This window comes from Paramisgurnus dabryanus, chromosome 17 (genome assembly GCF_030506205.2).
Source record: "Paramisgurnus dabryanus chromosome 17, PD_genome_1.1, whole genome shotgun sequence".
Classification (NCBI taxonomy): Eukaryota; Metazoa; Chordata; class Actinopteri; order Cypriniformes; family Cobitidae; genus Paramisgurnus; species Paramisgurnus dabryanus.
The window spans coordinates 20539113-20559113 of NC_133353.1; the positions used below are offsets into that span (position 1 = coordinate 20539113).

Consider the following 20001-nt stretch of genomic DNA (forward strand, 5'->3'; position numbering starts at 1 on the left):
CTATGCCATTTAATTGTGGGTGTGTTAAGCTAAAACTAGGTAAACCTGAAGAAGAACTGAAGAAATTGAGGAGTTTGAAAGAAGAACTCCTAAAACTCCAAACCAGCTAAAAGAAATATGCCATTTACTTACAATGTATTAATACCCAAGTATCTTAATGATTCTATAAATAAAAATATCCGTTGTATTCTGTGCAATGAATCAACACATGTTCATAAGATGGCACTTCTGTTCTTGGCCAAATTATTAAAACAAACAAATTGCTAAATATTTAGCTAACGTTATGTCATTTTAAGAGTCACAAGCAGTGGGTTTGAGCAGTTGCATTTAACTCTTTCACCGCCAGCGTTTTTAAAAAAAGTTGCCAGCCAGCGCTTTTCATGATTTTCACCAAAGTTGAATGGCGTCCAGAAAATGTTCTTCTTTAAATATATAAACATACAATATACCAAATGAAAGAACAGACCCTCTGCTTTCAAACAAAAAAAACAGTTTCATCCTACCTTCAGTGGTTCTTTTGCAATCAGCTTTTGAATATGGGTAGGTATCTGCAAAAACACCACATTTTGAGCAAAAAGCAGAGATAATTCCATTTTTGTGACAGACTTTTTTTAGAGATCCCATTCAGAGCCATCTTTAAAACAGACAAACAGACACGGACATGCAGCAGCTTGCCATAGGGCAATACTTCCGGGTTTAAAAAGTTGCGGAAGGGTGCCACCTGGTGGATAATAGCGGTATTGCGTAAAGACGGAAAATCTCGTCATTGGCGGGGAAGCGTTTTCTCTTAATTGACGAGATATCTTGTCAATGGCGGGGAAAGAGTTAATAATTTTTTTTTATAATCGTCAAAATTGTCTAAAGATTTATTTTTATAACTCATGTGGTGAGGTTGATCAGAAATGAATAAATAGCGTAACATAATTTACATTTACAAGTTAGTTTGACAGTGTTAGCATAAAAACAAGACAATTTAAGTGGTTCTGCTTTTATTAATCACAAATTACTGAATGACTGAAAATGCAGTAAACACACTCTCAATTTTTTTGAAAAGTAAAAGTTTTTCTCCTGATTGCGGCAGGCAAACCACGCGATCCGGCGTCTTTTCATCAGCTCCTCCACCGGCTTCCCCCAAATAAAAGCTGAAAAAACTTATTCCGTTGTTCAGTTTCCACCCTGAACGATCGTGTGACCTGCTGTGGCAGTTCTTGATCGAGCAGTACTGACCAAACATATCGAAGTTTATTAAAATCTCGACAGAAAATACAAAAAAACCTCCAACACACTAACTCAAATACAGCAGAATAGGAGGCGATCCTGCAAATATGGCGGATTACTCATAATGCCACACGGCGTGACGTCAACTCCACATTCCCTATAAGGGCTTTCATTAATGCAGCACTTGTCCCCGGTAAATTTTAGAGAACAATGTCACCAAAGCAAAAGTGCTAAAAAGAAATCTATTGTCATGTTCATTATTATTGGTTTTTCAATTTGGGAGGTTTTGCTGTCAGTGGAGGAAGCCAGGTGTGCTATGTGTGCTTAACTGAGAGCAGGCAAGCGTGTTACTAAAAATGTGAACATACACATTGCACTGTTGTGCGGTGGACTACAGTCAGGTTTTTTTATATCGATGCCCCATAGTTTGTTTTGTTCGGCCTGCTGGTAAAAAAATGAATTGCAGTCTGCTTTAAAAATATTTTTTTTAATGAATTGCAGGCCTCTCATGTTCATTGAAAGGCAAAGATCATCATTATTGTGCAGTATAAAGTTTTCACAAATAGAACGTAAGAGTATTTGATCTGTGAAATGTTTCACACATTTGAAATAATATTTAAAGCCAATTTGATTGGTGTGGAAGGCCACCAATTTGATTGGTGTGGAAGGTCATTTTTATGAATTACGAGCCTTTCTTGTTCATTTAAAGTTTATATGCAAAAATCATCATTATTGTGCAATATAATGTTTTCACAAGTAGTACTGAAGTGTAGAATATATTAGATCTGTGAAATGTTTCACAGATTCAATTTAATATTTAGAGTCCAATTTGACTGATGTGATTTACCGCATACAGCAAACTAACAATTCATTAACTCTTTCGCCGCCATTGACGAGATATCTTGTCAATCAAAAGAAAAAGCTTCCCTGCCAATGACGAGAATTTCCGGCTTTACGCAATACCGCTATTATCCGCTTATATATATATAAAACTTTTTAAACCCGGAAGTATTTGCCCTATGGCAAGCGGCTGCATGTCAGTGTCTGTTTTAAAGATCGCTCTGAATGGGATCTCTAAGAAAAGTCTGTCACAAAAATTGAATTATCTCTGCCATTTGCCTATAATGTGGTGTTTTTGCAGAAACCTACACATATTCAAAGGCTGATTACTAAAGAACTACTGAAGGTAGGATGAAACGTTTTTTTTTTTTTTTTTGAAAGCAGAGGGTCTGTTCTTTCATTTTGTATATTGTATTTATATATATAAAGAATAACATTTTCTGGAAGGCATTAAACTTTTGTGAAAATCATGAAAAACGCTGGCGTTGGCTGGCAACTTTAAAAAAAATGCTGGAGGCGAAAGAATTAAAATACCGCCATATATACTGTTTGTGAATGTTTTCGCAAATCATGCTCTTTCTAAAACAAGCAAATTAACATGATTTCTGACTGTGTTTTCTTTGAAAATTGTTATTAATTGTAAAAAAAAAAAAAAAAAAAACGTGTATTTGCCATATTCAACATTAAACTGCTTAACATGACTTGACAGTGAAAACCTGTACTGTGAAAAAATTCACAAATCAAGCTGGACAAAACAATGGTAGTTTCAGTTTTGTAGGTGGTCAGTTTCTGGAGTTATATGTGGTTTGGTATGGGCAGTGCCCCACCAAAATATTAATCACCTTAAAAACATAGAGCTCTATATAAACGTAATAAAATCTAAAATGTTCATTTGTAAATTTAATATTTTCTGCTTTCTAGACTACTTTAAGTAATGTAAATTAATATGTTTGGAAATTGAGCCACGGCTTGGTTGGCTACTGCATGTCGCTCAAAAGTGCACCACATAATATATAAACGTATGTATGTTTATTGAAAAGTGAAAATGCTTAATGGAAATAATTAAATAACTAAATGGTTGAATGTAATGAGACATTTTAAATGTAAACTAAAGTTTTGCTGTCTAATACAGAATAAAGATATTTCTGTATAATACAATTAATAAATAGTTAACTTGTATAATTTTCCGGATCGGTTATAATTTCTTATCAATAATAAATTACTCATAATAATAAAGAACCTTTAATGGTTCTAAATAGAACCATCTAACTTTGATTCAAAGAACCATTTGGGGTTCTTTTTAATGAACCCATTAAAGTGGTTCTATATTGAACCATTTGGGGGTTCCATATATGAGCGGGTGATAGAACCATTTCTGGTTCTATATAGAACCATTTTTTTTAAGAGTGCAGCTAAGGTTGTTGCGGTGAAGAATTTTCCCCTGCGGTGATTTTGTGTGACCCACTTGCGGTATGCGGCTTAACCGCCTTCATTTACTAAAATAAAATTATTGCTTAATACAAAACAACAAGGCAAGGTGCACCGGTGTAGAAGCAGGGTAGGGCTACATGTCTTTCCCCTTGTGAGAAAAAGATTAACAAGCTATACTACAGCTATATATATATATATATATATATATATATTTTTTTTTTTAAACAAAAATAAGTTAAAGAACAATTTCTTAACAAGAAGGCTTTAAAGTGCACATGTACAGAACATCGGTAAATACAGAACAAAGCAAAATTAAGACAAAATTATTGGTACATCACTAATATGGATAATTTACGCGTGTGCTCGACTTCATGCTATAATATAGGAACCAACAAGTGGATGACATCAACGTGCCGCGAGAGCGGTTTGAAAGCAAACTCTTCCTATTATTTCTCGCCTCACCCTCGCGGTACTTTGATGTGAACTTGTCGTTCTTGCAGCGCAGCTTGAACTGTGCAGGAGGTTTCATGATGACCGCTGTTGTTATCATCTTTATTTTCGCAAGTAAACTCCTTTTTTTGCTTTAACATTAAAACAGACTCACGGTTCTCCCCCACACTCGCGCAATGCATATTGCATACATTATTCCAGAAGTAAAATGATTTGTTCTCTTTGGATAAATAAACATGTTCTCTTACACTGGGAAATTGTAGCCCAGTCGAAGTGAATTGAATTAATTATTTGCGCACGTTTTACATATGGCCACTTGTGGAATAAAAACTGCACGACTACAAAAAGTAAGACTTGTTTTTGCATTTAGCCCTGTTTTACTAAGAGTTTTACTTAGTGTTTTAGTCTTAGTTGGTTAGCTGGCTGGGTTAACTATGTGTGCTCTATATCACATCATTAAAAGTCTTTATAGTGTTTTTATAAGTGTTTATTGGCGGCTGTCATGACAAGATTTGTGAAGGGATGTTACAGTATGTTTTGATATTATCTTCTTTTAGTTTATCTGTTGCTGGAGTTGCACTTAAGAATGACAGCATTTGAAAAGCAATTTAAACAACCATGATTTCTATTTTTGTTTTTCATTTGTATTGCTTCCGTATTGGTGTCAGTAAGTGTACATCCGTGCAATCATAGTATGATTTTATACAGGTTGGTGGAGTATGTACACATATGGATATAATGTGGTTTCATAGATTTGTTACTTGAATGGCCTTCTTGTACAAAGAATTTTTGCCATACCCTAGGTTTTCGTGAAACGCTGCCACTGAGTTTATCAAGGTAAATTTGTGAAGGTATACAAGAGGATATTAGTCTTGGGAACATTTAATAATTTATATGCATTTTTATGGGGTCAGTGGCATTTAAAAATCTTCATTTACACTTAAAATGACTTTCACTACATCATCAAATGGCTTTAAATATATTATATATATAGGTTATATATAGGTTTTCAAGATTTTTAATGTTTATAGTAGGACATTAGTATCATAAATATGTAATAACGAATGGGCCCACCTGTGGGTCAGTGAATTTTTTTTCAAACTACTCTCACTACATTATTCTTTGAAAAAATACAAACACTACACTCTTGGGGCTTTCCAGTGATATATTGTTTATAATGTTTTATTTTTTTCAGAATAGGCTATAAATGGTTTAATAGTTACATAAACAATAAGAGCCCACCTTTGGTCCCTTGACAGAAATAAAACATTATTGAAGTTTTTTAATTGCATAGTCAATAGAAATAATCATGGTTAATTTCACTCATGGTTAAAACACATATCTTGTTTACTCATTGATCAATGGGTATACAGGACAAAAAGGGTTGAGAAAAAGAGTTTTAACTGAAATGCTAGACATCCTTCCTACGTCTGCCCTGTTGAGTGTTTCCCCATTTATTTTTAAACAAGTGGCCTGTCTCCTTAAACAATCTCTGCACACTTCTCAAACAGTTGGCAAGTATCTGGATTGAATGAACATGTGCGAATGTGGAAATCCATGGGCTCAGTCACAGACAGTGAGCCTGTGAAGAAAAAAAAATGGATGAATGAGGGAGAGATATGACAACACACCAGAGAAAATAAATAATGAAAGAGAAAGGAGAAATCAAAGCTCTGTCTGTGTGCTTTGATTTAGAGTCCCCCCTCTCTACAGCCTCATTCAGAGCCTCAATCAGTAACATTTCCACAGGGCCAGAGCAAGAAAAAAGATAAAGACATTCTTTTGATAGAATAGAAATGAAAGTACAAATAAAAAATGGCAGAGAATATGGGCCATAATGTAACATTTTCATTATTCACAGTTATCTTTGTCCGACACAGACTTGTTATAGCATCATATTGTTTGAATTGAGTTTTCAGTAGATTCAGAAGAGGACACGAGAAATATAAATTGCTTAGTTACATGTCCTTATAAATCTAAGATGTTTTTGTAAGTATGTAACTTCACAAATCTAAATATTTAAAGTTCGGAATAAACTGCACGATTTTTTTGCTATCCTAGACAAAAGATTGCCATCATGTAATATTAGTCGTAATTTCTGTGATTGTGTCTTTTAAAGGTATAGTTCACCCAAAAATGAAAAATCTGTCATTATTTACTCACTCTCATGTTGTTACAAACCCGTATACCTTTCTGGTAACTCTTTCGATGAAGCCCATGCTTATAATGAATTATAGCCCCCTTTATAATTATTTATAGGGAGTTATAACTATTCTATAAATATATTTAAAAAAACACAACACCACCCATACCCCATTATGAGAACAGTATAGTTACATTTATAATATGCGTTTAAGTTTATTATTACTTATAAGTGATGCATTTGCATTTCAATGCACATGCTCATAATCCCCTATACACTGATTTATAAGTAATAACTACTCAGTCATATACTTCCATTAGGGTATTTATAAAAATCCAACATGCATTGCTAAAATGTCATTATATTATAGTTACAATCCTTATTAATCATGCAGATTCACTTCTACAGTATTTTAAATAACTGATTTGATTTATATTGTTATAACCATGTTATAAGTTACTTATTATGAGTCAAAATACATTTATTAACCTCTATAAATGCATTATTGATGGTTTTAAGTAAAGTGAAAGCATAGGATACAGTTTTCCTAATCCAAATGTTAGTAAATCATAAGATTTAAAATAGCAATGCTGTGAGTTACTTATTATAAGTCATAATATAGTTATTAACATCTTTAAATGCATTAGTGATTAAAATGCACCATTACATTTTAAATGCACCATTTTCAAACAAAGATTTAATATAATTATGACCCTGCCTGTGAAAACCCAGCTGAAGTATTTATTTGTGGTTTACTGTTTCTCCATAAAATCATCCGACATAATGTAAAGAACGTTTTGTGAAAATATAAACTTGATATCTTTAATATTGACTGAGTAATGTCATGTCAGCGATTAAAATCACAGTGAAATTAATGCTTAAAAACAAACTGTGATGCTTTTTATCTCACAATAAGATTTGAGACTTTAGTCAGATCTTCACAGGCAGTCTAGTGACATACTGTATACTTGAGCTGTTACATACACCAACAAAATTGTAACATAAAAAAAATGGAAAACAACAACAATGTATCTTTTCTAGAAAGTGACCTTCTGCCTTAAATAAGACTGATTATTAGCATTATTTAAGGTGAAGAACAGGTTTCACAGACCAGCAGCTTCAGTAAAGCAAAATAATGACACATTATGAAACAGTGAACTCGAGAAAACTGCTATACTCTTAACATAAAATTATTCTTCAGACTGTTTTTTATCAACAGGATTCTCAAAGAAATGAAAGGACAACTATAACAGATTATGACATAGATTTCCAATTAATTTCTTAAAGCTGTTGCAAGGTGAGATGCTTTAATATACATTACTGGACTAGTTTAGCCTTTGTTGCATTTCTGTTTTATCACAATCAACTCGATTCTCGACTACATAAAAATACTTCATTGGAATACTGTGTTGCAAAACATTGGAGTGTTTAACCGATAGCATTCTAGTTTATGTTAATTAGCTTATATGGGCTGACTTCGCATTAGAATAGTAACACAAAACAGGGAATGTAAATCTCATTGTTTTTTAAACTGGGGTGAACAGTGCGAAGAGTTTAAAGGGGAAAGCAAACTGAATTGTATTGCTCCAGCATCACATTATGTAAACTGCATTTATAATAAGGTACAGTACACTCTAAAAATGGCTGGGTTATTTTTTAACCCAAAATGCTGGGTTGAGTCTGTTGGGTTGTTTTGCTGGGTTATTTTTTAACATTTTAAACACTTTTTGGGTAGTTTCAGTTTTCTGGTTGTTGGGTTAAAACTGCTGGGATATTATGCTGGGTTGTTTGAAGAGGCTCACGTGCTTCGCGCCTTTGATGTTTGAATGTGCTCAGCAACGGTCGTTGTGAAAGGACAGAGTCACTGGAAGAAGTTGTTTCAAGGTAAGTTTATATGTTTTTGTAAACATTTCATGAATATAAACAAAATTATAACATCTTGCGAGACACCAACGTGTTAATTTATACAGACTAAGACGACGGGTGTAATTTAGAGGAATGACGACTGTTACCTCAGATCGCCATTTACACAAATTGACTTGAATAATCGTTCTAAGATGTTTAATATGGCATATTAATAAAATTAATAAAATCGATGTTACAAAATCCCCATCACACGGTTGATTTATTAACTCATGACAATTTCTGTAAGCCTTTAACAAAGCGAGTCAAAACCGGTACCGAGTCGACCTCCGCAACCCCACTTCGTCTTGTTGTGTCACACACGCGCATAGTTTTCCCAGCTTAGCAATAGCGACACTATTAAATTAAATTTGATGACAAACGAGTTGCTTTCTTGTCATTCGATATGGAAAACAGACCGCGAGGCGCGAGCACAAGTTAACTTAACCGGCGGCGGAGAATTGCGGAGCCGGCGTCTACTCTGTCACTGAGAGGCAGGGACAAGCAGCACTTTCAATTCACCGTCGGTACGGCAGGTAACTCGTCGATAAAAGAAAACGAAACAGCGTTTCCAAGAACCGGTGTCTAATATGTATATTGCTTGGTCCTCTCTTTTAAAATAAAACAATAATTTAAGTGTTTGGACATGAACTTGAAAACATAAACGTATTTGTCACCAAGACGGAGGCTGCGTGTACCGTTTAACAAACATTTATATGTGTTATATGAATAAAGATGTGTTATTGAGTCGTATTTAGTTACTTTTTTATATTAATTTAATAATATTCTTGGGTTGTCTCCTGTGATTTCAAGTTTATATTGACCAACCCTCTGATCTGTGGCTGATACTGTATCAGAGATGTTATGTTTTTGCAGAGATTAGATGTGATGTTGTTTTCCCATTCTTTTTTTTTAGAGTGTGCAGAGTTTTTACGTCCATCCATTGATGAGGCTAGCAAGGCCTTCATACAGCCAGTAAGTATAACATTTAATAACTCCTATTTAAAATGTATTGGGATTGTCTTAATTATCTGCTGCATTTTAGTTCTGTACACTGAAAAAAATGGACTTGGTGGGTCTTTGAATTTAAATAAAATAAACATGTATATGCAACACAAAATATTTATATTCCTTGTGTAAACATAATTTAATTGATTAGGATGAAAATGTTTTGTTTGAATGTAAAATGAACACATTATTCTCACATTGATTAAAATTGATTGAATTGAATACTTAAAGCAATAAAATTGAATTTGTACACAAAATGGCACCTCCTGAGCAGAAGGTGGCAGTAACGCTCAATAAAAAGGACGTCAATCGCCATAAAAGAAGAATAAACATCGTTTGTTTTGGGCGCCAAAATGAAGACACATCAGCAGTCAGTCAGAAGAATTCTCTCAGACGGACACCACGTTATTAAAGTAAGTTCTATTATTTATTTATGTTCACTTTATACGTGATACATCTTCACTAGATAGACAGTTTTTTTTACAATATGTAGCCATTGCAATGACTTGTAGTAAAAATGAGTTTGGAGGATGTTGGTGGAGTAAGTTAACGTTACAGTCAGTCAGTCAGTCAGTCAGTCAGTAAGTGTAAGGCTCATAAAGAAAAACAGCGTTTTAAAAATGTCAGCTGTATAACGTTATTTCACGTTTGGTAGTTTTATCCGAGTTGAAAACTGACAGATTTGAGTTGACTTTTGAGGCACTTTTTACTCAGTTGTTCTATGGAAACAGTTCAGTACAAATAAAACGCTAACCAAACGTTATTCTGTTCAGAGTAACGTTATCCATGTAAGTAATTTACCAGATGATATCAATTGACTACATTAATAATGACATTGCGTATGAAACAAAATGCTTAATCAGATGAACAGACCCGCGTCAGTTTTTCGTGACTTCACTACGCCACGAGCAACACTTGATTCAATTAGAAAAAGCTTTTTTTAAATGCCTCGCGTGACGTCTGGTATATTAACTGAAAAAATTGCTTTGAAGTGCCACACCTTAAAGCTGACGTTTTCAGAAGAGCACCTTGTTTTAAGATCTCATTTTGTCCAAAATTGCGTCCTATGACAGATATAATACTTATTTAATTATTGCTCTGTGTGTGTGACCTTAATCATTTGAGGTTGTGTGTTGATTTCACCTCTGAATATTTCCTCTTATAGCTCCATCATCCTTGCATGCGCTACACACTCAAAAGCATTGGTAAGTAATTCCTATCACTGTTTTACTGCTGTTAGGAGCTTAATCTTATTTTTGTAACTAATATACATGTATTATTCTTTGACTCGCAGTACTCAAATATACAATGGTTGGTTAATTTGTTTTCAGATAAATGCTGAATTTAAAAGAATCACTACTGTCTTATGTTCCTGCGTGTCACCTGGACCTCCAATCCAAAAACCTGACGAAACTCTTCTATCAGAAAGGAGGAGAGCTAGCAAAAAGACTTCAAACAATGAATGATCAAATGACAGAAGTAAGTAATATAGATTCATAGACATAAAAATGTGTAAACATTGTTGGAAGTACAGAAAATGTAGTATGTTTTAGTTACATCTTTTGGCACACGGGTCATTAAAACACCTGGGAAGATTTAAAGGGGTAGTTCACCCAAAAATAAAAATTCTCATCACTTACTCCCTATCATGTTGTTACAAACCTTTATAAATGTCTTTGTTCTGATGAACACTAAGGAAGATATTTTGAGGAATGTTTGTTCCCAAACCAATCATAAGCCCCATTCACTTCCATAGTGGGGAAATATAATACTATGGAAGTGAATGGGGCTCATGAACAGTTTGGTTGCAAACATTCCTCAAAATAAATGTCTTCCTTCGTGTTCATCAGAACAAAGACATTTATACAGGTTTATAACAACATGACTGTGAGAAAATGAGAGAATTCACTTTTGCTGTAATTGTCAGGTATGGTAGCACACACTCGAAATGTGGCCTCTTTATTTAACTCATTCCAGTCTAGTAAACGCGCACACACACCTGGAGCAGTGGACAGTGCAGCTGCCTTGCTTTGTAACCCATATATTTGTAACCAATTGTAACATGCTGTGGCAATGCACATGGGTCTGTATACTTACATTTATATTTGTTTGCATTGTACTAATTTCCAATGACCCTTTATTGTAACAGTAACTTTTTTTCTGTTTCTTTAAGTACATTTGTCTGTTTTGTACAGGGCATGGATGAAGTCAGCATCAGTGTGGTCATTTGAAGACACCACTGTTGGGATTTGTGCTCTCAAACAACATGCTTCTTGTGATGAAGAAGAGGATCTTTGTATAGTCCTGGAAGGCATGAAGGTGTTGCAACATCGTGCCATGTTGTTTGAGCTGATGTATGCCTTAAACCTGAACTATCCTGATCTCTGCTTTATTTTTGAAGAAATCCAAAAGATTTTAATGGAACTGCATTGAGCGTAACTTTAACGAACAGTTTCTTTCAGTGAAAGGATCAGAAAGACTGTGCTGCTCATTTATGTTCTTTCTATTTATCTGTTTTAAGTGTTTTTTCTTATTAAAACATTAACCGTTTGCTGCTCAGAGTTGATTTTGGAAATGGTTGTTGTATTTTGTTTTTGTTGAATCTTTGATTATCAGTTTATACAAATGCTGTAGCTCTGACTTTCTGAAGGATTGATATTTTCCAGTTTGTAAATCCATTTAAAAAATAATAGTACTTACTGTTTTGCATGTCTCTTTGGAATGCAGTGTTTGTGCTTTAGCACTTCTAAATCTACTGTGATAGTAACTATATTAAACATTTGGGTCAGTTTTACAGATGGGGCTTTTTCTAGTCCCAGACTTTTGCAATGTCTTAATTTAAAAACATATTGCACTGACATATCTTGACATATATCAGTGCCATTGTTTTGTCTCAAGATGTACTCCAGTGTTGTTTTTGTAAGGTAGGTTTGTTTGTAAACTTTTTTGGTAAAAAATATCCTAATATAACTAGGGCCTAGTCATGGATTAATCTACAACCTGTTTGGGAAATTGCCCCTTTGTATGTACTGCATGTGCTGATTGTTGTAATAGTTATTGACTGTTGTTGAATTAATGTGTAGTGATTTAAATGAATTGATGATCTGAAAGCAGTGGTTTGCCTCAATATCACTAAACTTTTGTTTAAAACTCTTTGCTTTTTATGCCAATGCAAATGTATTTTGTATTTAAAAAAGAAATAAATAACATTTGGATAATTATGGATGATTATTCTGGTTCCAGAAACATAATGAAATTGCTTTAGAGTTACATAATCCCATAATATAAGCATTAAAAAAGCATGTTGGAATTACAGATGAAAATCTAGTCCCCTTACATAATAAAATTACTTAAACATTACAAAATAAATGTGTTATAGGAAAGAGAAATAGCACTTTGAGTCAACATATTTATATTAGACTACTTGAAACAATTAAAATGTTTTGGTCTGACACATAAAAATTAAATGAGGAAAATTATGTTGGTTTAACACAATCGGATTATGTGGGACCGATGTACACATTAAAATTACGTAAATTGAAAGGATTTTTTTTTTCAGTGATAGCACTTTATTCTTTATAGTAAGATCATCCTATTTGTCAGTCTGTGTGGTTTGCAGCCTTTGTTGTTGACACAACAATTAAAGCAGTGTAACACAAAAGTCTTATGCAAACCGATGACAGGTCATTGCATTTTTGGGAAAAAAATCTCACAAGTGGTGGTAATGCGGCCAGGGATGCAAAAGAAAGTCTTATAATTTTTATAAAATGTATAATTCCCTTGGCACACATGGTTTTCTGAACACTTAAATCTGATCAATTAGTTCAGACCACTAAAAGTTTTTTCCTCTTTTGTAGATTGCAACAAATGTGGTGGAAGTTCTTCTCTGGACAGAATCCTCAAAATCCTTTCCTTTATTTCCTGGCCATGGGAAACATGCAACAGATCTCTCAATCTTTTTTCTCAATCAGTCTCTCTGAATACGGAAGTGACTTAAACTGCAATTCGGCCAAGATGGCGACGGCACGCACCGCCTACTTTAGGCTTCAAAAATGCTCTTCACAAACCAATGGGTGACGTCACGGACACTACTTTCATATTTTTTACAGTCTATGGTTTAAAGGCATTTTACATGCTTGAAAATAAATACCCCAGGCAATGTGCATCTACTGTAGTCTGTCATTTTCCAAATGGATAAATCCTCTGCTGTTCGTTTCCTTTGTACATCTTTGTTCGTGAGGAGTAACTTTAATAAATGAAGTATTTTTAGTCAAATACATTCCATACTCTGCAACTTGGAACATCTGGTCTATAAAAAACTTTACACATCTGTAAATGATTTTACTTTTAATTTAACAATTACATTGTTTATTTTCTTACACTGCTGCAGTTTTGTTTATGTACATTTCAGTATTTCATTTATATATTGTATATACTTATATACAAATTCTGTCTTAAATTTAAACAAGTTGATTTAACCTGTTACATTGTTACTTCAATGTGCATAATTTCTGATATTTAATAAATATATTTATACTTGATGTCAGTAAGCAGCAGTCCTTTAAATGATTTTGCAACTGCCAACTGTAAAAATGTAAGAGTTTGTAGTTATTTTGAAGTCAAATAAACATTTATTTGGTGTTCGCAATGGTCTTGATTTACAATAAAGCACATGATAAAAATAACCCAGCAAGAATAACCCAAACCCAGAATATTAATCTCATAAATGGTTAAAATGACTACACGTTGGGTTTTTTCAACAACCCAACCTGCTGGGTTAAAATGTGTTACCCAGCGTGTTGGGTTACTTTAACCCAGCATGTGTTCTGTCCAATATTTACCCAGCGCTGGGTTGCCAATTGGGTTGTTTTTAACCTAACCATTTTTAGAGTGTAGTGCAAATATGCAGATATCATAGCAAATAGCAGTAAATAGACACACACCTTTCTCTTCTGAAGTTCACTTGGCACTGTGAGACCGTGGATTGAAGAAGGGTTTAAAATCGCAAAGTAAAGACAGGGCGGAGCAAAGAGGGCCCAGTTTAAGGGGGTTGTGCGTGCGGCACAGTCCATGGCTAGGGCCCAAAAAAGTTCATGGGCCCTTAGAATCATCCTTCTGAGGGTAATCCGTGCGGTGTTGTTGTAGAAATATCCATATTTAAAACTTTATTAACGAAAATAAATACCTTCCGGTAGCGCCGCCATCTTAGACTCCTCTGTATTCAGGAGAGTATAAGCGTAGTCTACGCACTTTTCTTAGTGACGTATGACAAAGTCGGAGGGCGGGGGCACAGAGCAGCAGCAGATTAGCCTCCGTAGGCTGCGTAAGCTCTCATCCTGAATGCGGACGCGACTAAGATGGCTGCGCTACTGGAAGGTAGTTATTTACGTTAATAAAGTTTTAAATATAGATATTTCTACAACAACACCTCGCGGATTACCCTCAGAAGACCTTTGTTTATCATCCTGGAGCCGTTTGGATTTAATTTGTGAAGGATGGACTCACTTTTTTTGGACTTGAAGGTCGTGGACTATGGGTGGACCCCGTAACATTACATTTAATCAACTGAAAGATCTAAAACATTTTCTAAAATATCCGAAAATGTGTTTGTCTGAAAAACGATGTACATATGCAACTCGGACAGCTTGGGGGTGAGTAAATCATGGGTTTAATATCATTTTTGGCCGAACTATCCCTTTAAACATCAGGAGTTCCTGTAGGGACGAAAGTAAGAGGGCGTGCACACCAAAGCTTTTAAGCCCGTGGCCGGCCTATGTTTTCAATTGTTTCCAATGGAAGCTATGCATTTCTCAAAAAAGCCAGCAGCTAGCTGTTTTTTTTCGTGCTGAAAGTCGGCACTCTGCGTTTTCTCCGGAAATCAGCACTGAGCGCGAACACCAAGAGTTGAAAAATTCAACTTTGGGTGAAAAGCTCAGCTCGTCAATGTCAGTTCTCACACGGCCACCCAATCACATTGGAGGAGGGGCTGGACAGTATCACAGCAACCAAAGCAATCCAAACAGCTGACATTCAGCGTCCTCCAGGCATTTTCAGCCGTGTTTAACCCCTTGAAAAGCACCCCCACTCTGGCCCATGAAAAGACCTACTTTTACTAAAAGGGCTGTTTTTACTAAACCATTTAGAGTATAAGCATAATTGTGGTATCAAAGAAGACACTTTGAGCTTCATTTTCCAGGTTTCAAAATTATTTTAAGATAAAAATTAAAAAAGTTAGATAGGCTGAAGTACATTGTAATAATTTTTTTAATACTTTTAATACTTTTTTAATACTAAAAATCTTACTGATAAATATATGTGTGTAACCTAGAAATGCAATGATGCCAAAGCCACAAGTCTAAAGAAGTTGTGTTTCACGTTTGAGGTCAATAGGCCCAAAAATTAGGTTATTGGCAAGAGTTTTTGTAAGACTAGTGCCTTTTCTAAGTGCCAGTCAGCCCCAAAATAAAAGTCTTTTGTTTACATGCATACATGTTCACTTTTATTATTATTTATCCTTATGTTTGTGTATAAAATGCCGTTTCCACACCAGGAAATAAAACGTCACACAAAGATCGTTGGATTCGTTATCTAATTGGCTACACGTTCTGTCTATCAATATTTTCCATGAAGTCATTGGAGGAACGAGCGAGTCAGATAATGTCACGATATTTGACAGCGCTGTTTGGATATTATGTATTATACTCCCGCCTACTTTTAGAAACAAAGTTTGACCGCAGATTTAAAAGCGAGTGTAATCTCATATACAAGTGTTGCGACGTAAATAGTCCTCAGATTGTATATTATATTCTATTACAAGACGGTCATGTGAAATCTGATGTAAACAATGGACAACATATCTATATTTCACGGATTATACGCATTTGTGGACAAAAGTGGTTATTGGATGTATTTTATTGGAGAGTTTTTATAGTTTATTCACACATCTGAAACAGACTGGATTCGATTCGCGATAGTAATATCAACACAAAGGTAAGGAGTCCTGTTTATATTTTGCATGTTTGTCACCTGGACTTCTGTAATAAAATACTACATTTATGATTCAAGAGCATCTGTATCTCAAAACAGAGACCATACACTGATGCTTAACCCGTAGACATTTTAAACCATGTATAGTAATGTTAATATTATTATTATTTGTAGACAGTATGCTATATAGATATTGTTAGCAGTGTTAAAAAAATCTGACATAATTCCGCCCCGAGCTAGTGCGCGTCGAGAGGTTAAAAGCTTTGATGTGCACAACCCCTAACACTTGTTACATTTTTTCCTGCTGCTAATACTGTTGCATTATGTTAAAAGTGTATATTATTCAATTTGATTTAATTTCATAGCGTTCATACTGTTGAAAAAGTGATGTACATGTTAAGTCAAAATGTAAATAGGCATCCTGCGGCACTGTAAGCGCAGATGGCGCAGAACGTGCTGATCAGGAGCTAGCATTAACAAATCAGGAGCTAGCATTGAGGGAGAAAAACAAAACAACAATGCAGGACAATCATCATGGATACACAAGACATCTTCGTTCTTTTACAGGAATTAAAAGGATCTTGTTTGGAAGACAGTGAGAAGGTCGAACAATCTAGTAAGTTTACCCAATTTAAGCTATATAAGCCACTCCCATGACACAAATTTACACGTGAATGTCTCAAATGAAGCGAGTAAATTCAAAATGTTGAAGTGTCCAATTACTTTCAAATAGCACGTTCTTGTCGTCTCTTCCGCCTCTGGTGTGAGGTAACACAAAATCTATCTATTGTGTTACTTTTGGCCAGGTACCTTTGTCCCAGCTGGCAGGGTCAAAAGTAACAATGTGCTACTTACTTTCGAAGTGAAATTATACTGAAGTTGTTTTTCCATTTGTTCAAAATTTCACCTGATATTGATAGCCCACACTTGTGAGTTTATGACAACAGCAAAATATAGTCTAAAACATTATCATAAATAAATAAATATATATAAATATAAATAAATATATATATATATATATATATATATATATATATATATATATATATATATATATATATATATATATATATATGTATATGTATGTATGTGTATGTATGTATGTATATATAATCAAAATGTGTAATGTTGTGATCAACCACATACTGTAGCTGACTGGTATGCTTTATGTCTATATTACATACAGTAGGATTTCTTTCGTACTATATCAAGAATATCTTATAATATTAATTTATTTTTGGGTGAACTCTTATTTGGCTGAATTTTTTTAAAGTGTGGAAATATTGTTAATTACAGTCAGAAATCAAGCCAAACCTACAACAACTTGACATAAACCCTATAACAGCATTAGGAACAAATCCCATGATCCAGTACTATTTGCAGAATATTTCCCTGATATTATGACCACATATAGTCCATAAACACTTTCAGCCACTCTGGCTTTGATTTGAAAAGGACTCTTAACCTGAGTAATGCAGAACCATTACTGTGAAGGACACTCTGAAGATACTGTAGTCAAAGATTAAAAATCACTGTACAGTATATAAAATTGGAAAAGTAATACAAAGTGTTAGCAAAACCCATTCACTTCCCATTGTATGAGCATTTCACTGTTCAAATAATAAATAGTTATAAAACCTGACCCGAGCTTATGTTTTTCAAGACACTTGGAAGCACTTTAGCAGCAAATACATATTTATCACAGGTTAGAGAATAAACAATGCACTTAAGCTTCTTAAGTGATGGCTACACACCATGAGAGAATCATGTTGCACCCTGAGAAACTCTATAGACTGTTTCAGCGGCAGTAATATAAAGAAATGGCTTTTGTGGACCAAAAACAACAGTCCTTTCAGAGTAGGTTACTTCAGGTAACAATAACAAAAGGTTTATCGGTAAATAACCAACTATTACATTAAACTAATGTAACGTTACTGTGTAAAATGGATGTATATAGGGGCTGTGACGGTGGCAGTATTTTACCACCGTGGTGGTGTGGTGGTTATATGTGTTGATGCATATGCTTATGCATAAATATATTTTAAAATATAAAAATGTAAATGAGGATTGGATATATGTTTCTTAACATACGTGCGTGTTTACAAGTGACGGTTTATTTTTCCGCCGGTTGGGTGCTCGTAACAACATGAAGCAATACTTAGTTTACTTAGCAACGACAGACACCGCGACGCAGTCACATTTTCCTTGTGGTTTTAGATGTGAAATATGCAGCAAATAAGCATATGTGCTTGGCCATTTCGGTGGGTGCTCGAGCCCAGCCCCAGAGCACCCACAGGATTGGCGCCTATTTGCGAGCTCTAGCACTCCCATCCATAAAACAACACTCGGTTCAAGTGAGAAATCTTTTTAGGGTTATTATGTTTCCAACCGAGCTGAAAAACATTTTTGATGGTTTACTGGTAGTGCAGATTGATACTTTTTTGCAACCTTGAGTGACCAAAAGAGAACATCTTGCCTGATTGTTTGCCCCCAAAGCAGCGGGTCATCACTAATATGAGTTTCCTCCCCTTGCAAATCGCTTAGGTTACTCACGTAACCCCGGTTCCCTGAAATAACGGGAACGAAGCATTGCGTCAGTTAGCTGACGCTATGGGGGGGAAACTCCTGTTTACTCCGTGAGTGAAACCTATTGGTTAACGTCTGTACAAAGTACAGACCAATGACGTTTGAACCCGCGCGCGGGAGGAACACGTCCTTATATAAGCGCGGTTCAATCGTCAGGAGCTCATTATTATTCGACTGAAGCGCGCAGCCGAATAACACTCGCTGCGTAGACGTTTGTAGCACGGCAAGAGACGCAATGCTTCGTTCTTGTTATTTCATGGAACCGGGGTTACGTGAGTAACCTAAGCGTTCCCTTTCAATACGGTTCACTTCGCATTGCGTCAGTTAGCTGACGCTATGGGGGAACGTAATCCCATCACGCCGTGCATACACAACGTACTGAAGTGCCTTACCGGAGAGACACTGCATGTGGCCCTATACCCGGCATATTCACAGCTTTAAAAGCAAATGTGTAAGCACCATATAAATTGTTGACGCGCACACGGTGGGGTTTTAAACGCACCGGGGGCACATAACATAGCACAAGACGGCGAGGTACCGAGCGCGCCGCGGCTGTGCGAGATAAGTAAATTCAGAGTCACGTTGGTGAGCTCGCTGAGCGCACCGTGGTGTACACATAAAACGCATGAGCGTGCATGATTGAGCCGAGAGAACCTGCGCTCGTAGGGCAGGGACGTCTAAGCTGTACAATCTGACAACGTAGACGGCGAAGACCAGCCGGCCGCGTAGCAGATATCAAATATAGATATAGAAACCCCCGTAGACCAAGTTCATGAAGAAGCCAAACTCGCACAGAGTGGGCTCTATATAGGACATAGCTCATAGAGGGGCGTGAGCCAGTGCGATGGTTTCAACGATCCATCTAAATAACCACTGTTAGCAACAGACATACGTAGTGAGTGATCTGCGAAGCTCACGAACGGCCGATCTGACTATAATTTGTGGCAGAACGGTTCGTAGCATGGGATTATACAGATACCACAATAGTGTGAACCCAGGTACGCCCTCGAGCGCATCGGGATGCATATAGGTAGTATTATAGTGCACAGATCGGTGAGCTTTCCAAGCGCACCGTAAATGTGTATTGACTATAAATTGCACGGGCACAGGTGAACACTTGAATACATCGTGAATGCATATAGATGAATCAGAGTGTTATAATGCACAGGCCGGCAAGATTCTCGAGCGCGCCGTCATGTGTTCTGATAATAAATTGTGCGCACACGGGTGAACTCTTCAGTGCACCGTGAATGCGTATAGATAAATCAGTGCACAGGACGCGCCGTGAATGTGTACAGATATGATTGATGAACGTAACGGTGGGCACCCAACGCACCGTGAACGTACACAGATGAACAACAATGTATGTGTCACAAAGCATAACACAGCTGTGTATACAGGTGAGCTTTTCCAAGCGCATCTTATTGTATACCAAA

At 35.7% G+C, this 20001-nt stretch overlaps 1 protein-coding gene and 2 long non-coding RNA genes across 3 annotated transcripts in view; 2 read left to right on the forward strand and 1 right to left on the reverse strand.

Annotated features, from left to right (window-relative positions):
- Positions 1-20001, reverse strand: part of alk (ALK receptor tyrosine kinase) — a 921668-nt gene that overhangs the window by 408263 nt on the left and 493404 nt on the right. The window lies entirely within an intron of this gene.
- On the forward strand, positions 7855-13587 carry LOC135778230 (uncharacterized). Its single transcript, XR_010544463.2, has 3 exons — positions 7855-7966; positions 8901-8959; positions 12850-13587. It is a non-coding gene; the product is annotated as an uncharacterized lncRNA (long non-coding RNA).
- Positions 10092-12213, forward strand: LOC135778228 (uncharacterized). The gene is made up of 3 exons (XR_010544462.2): positions 10092-10197; positions 10324-10471; positions 11188-12213. It is a non-coding gene; the product is annotated as an uncharacterized lncRNA (long non-coding RNA).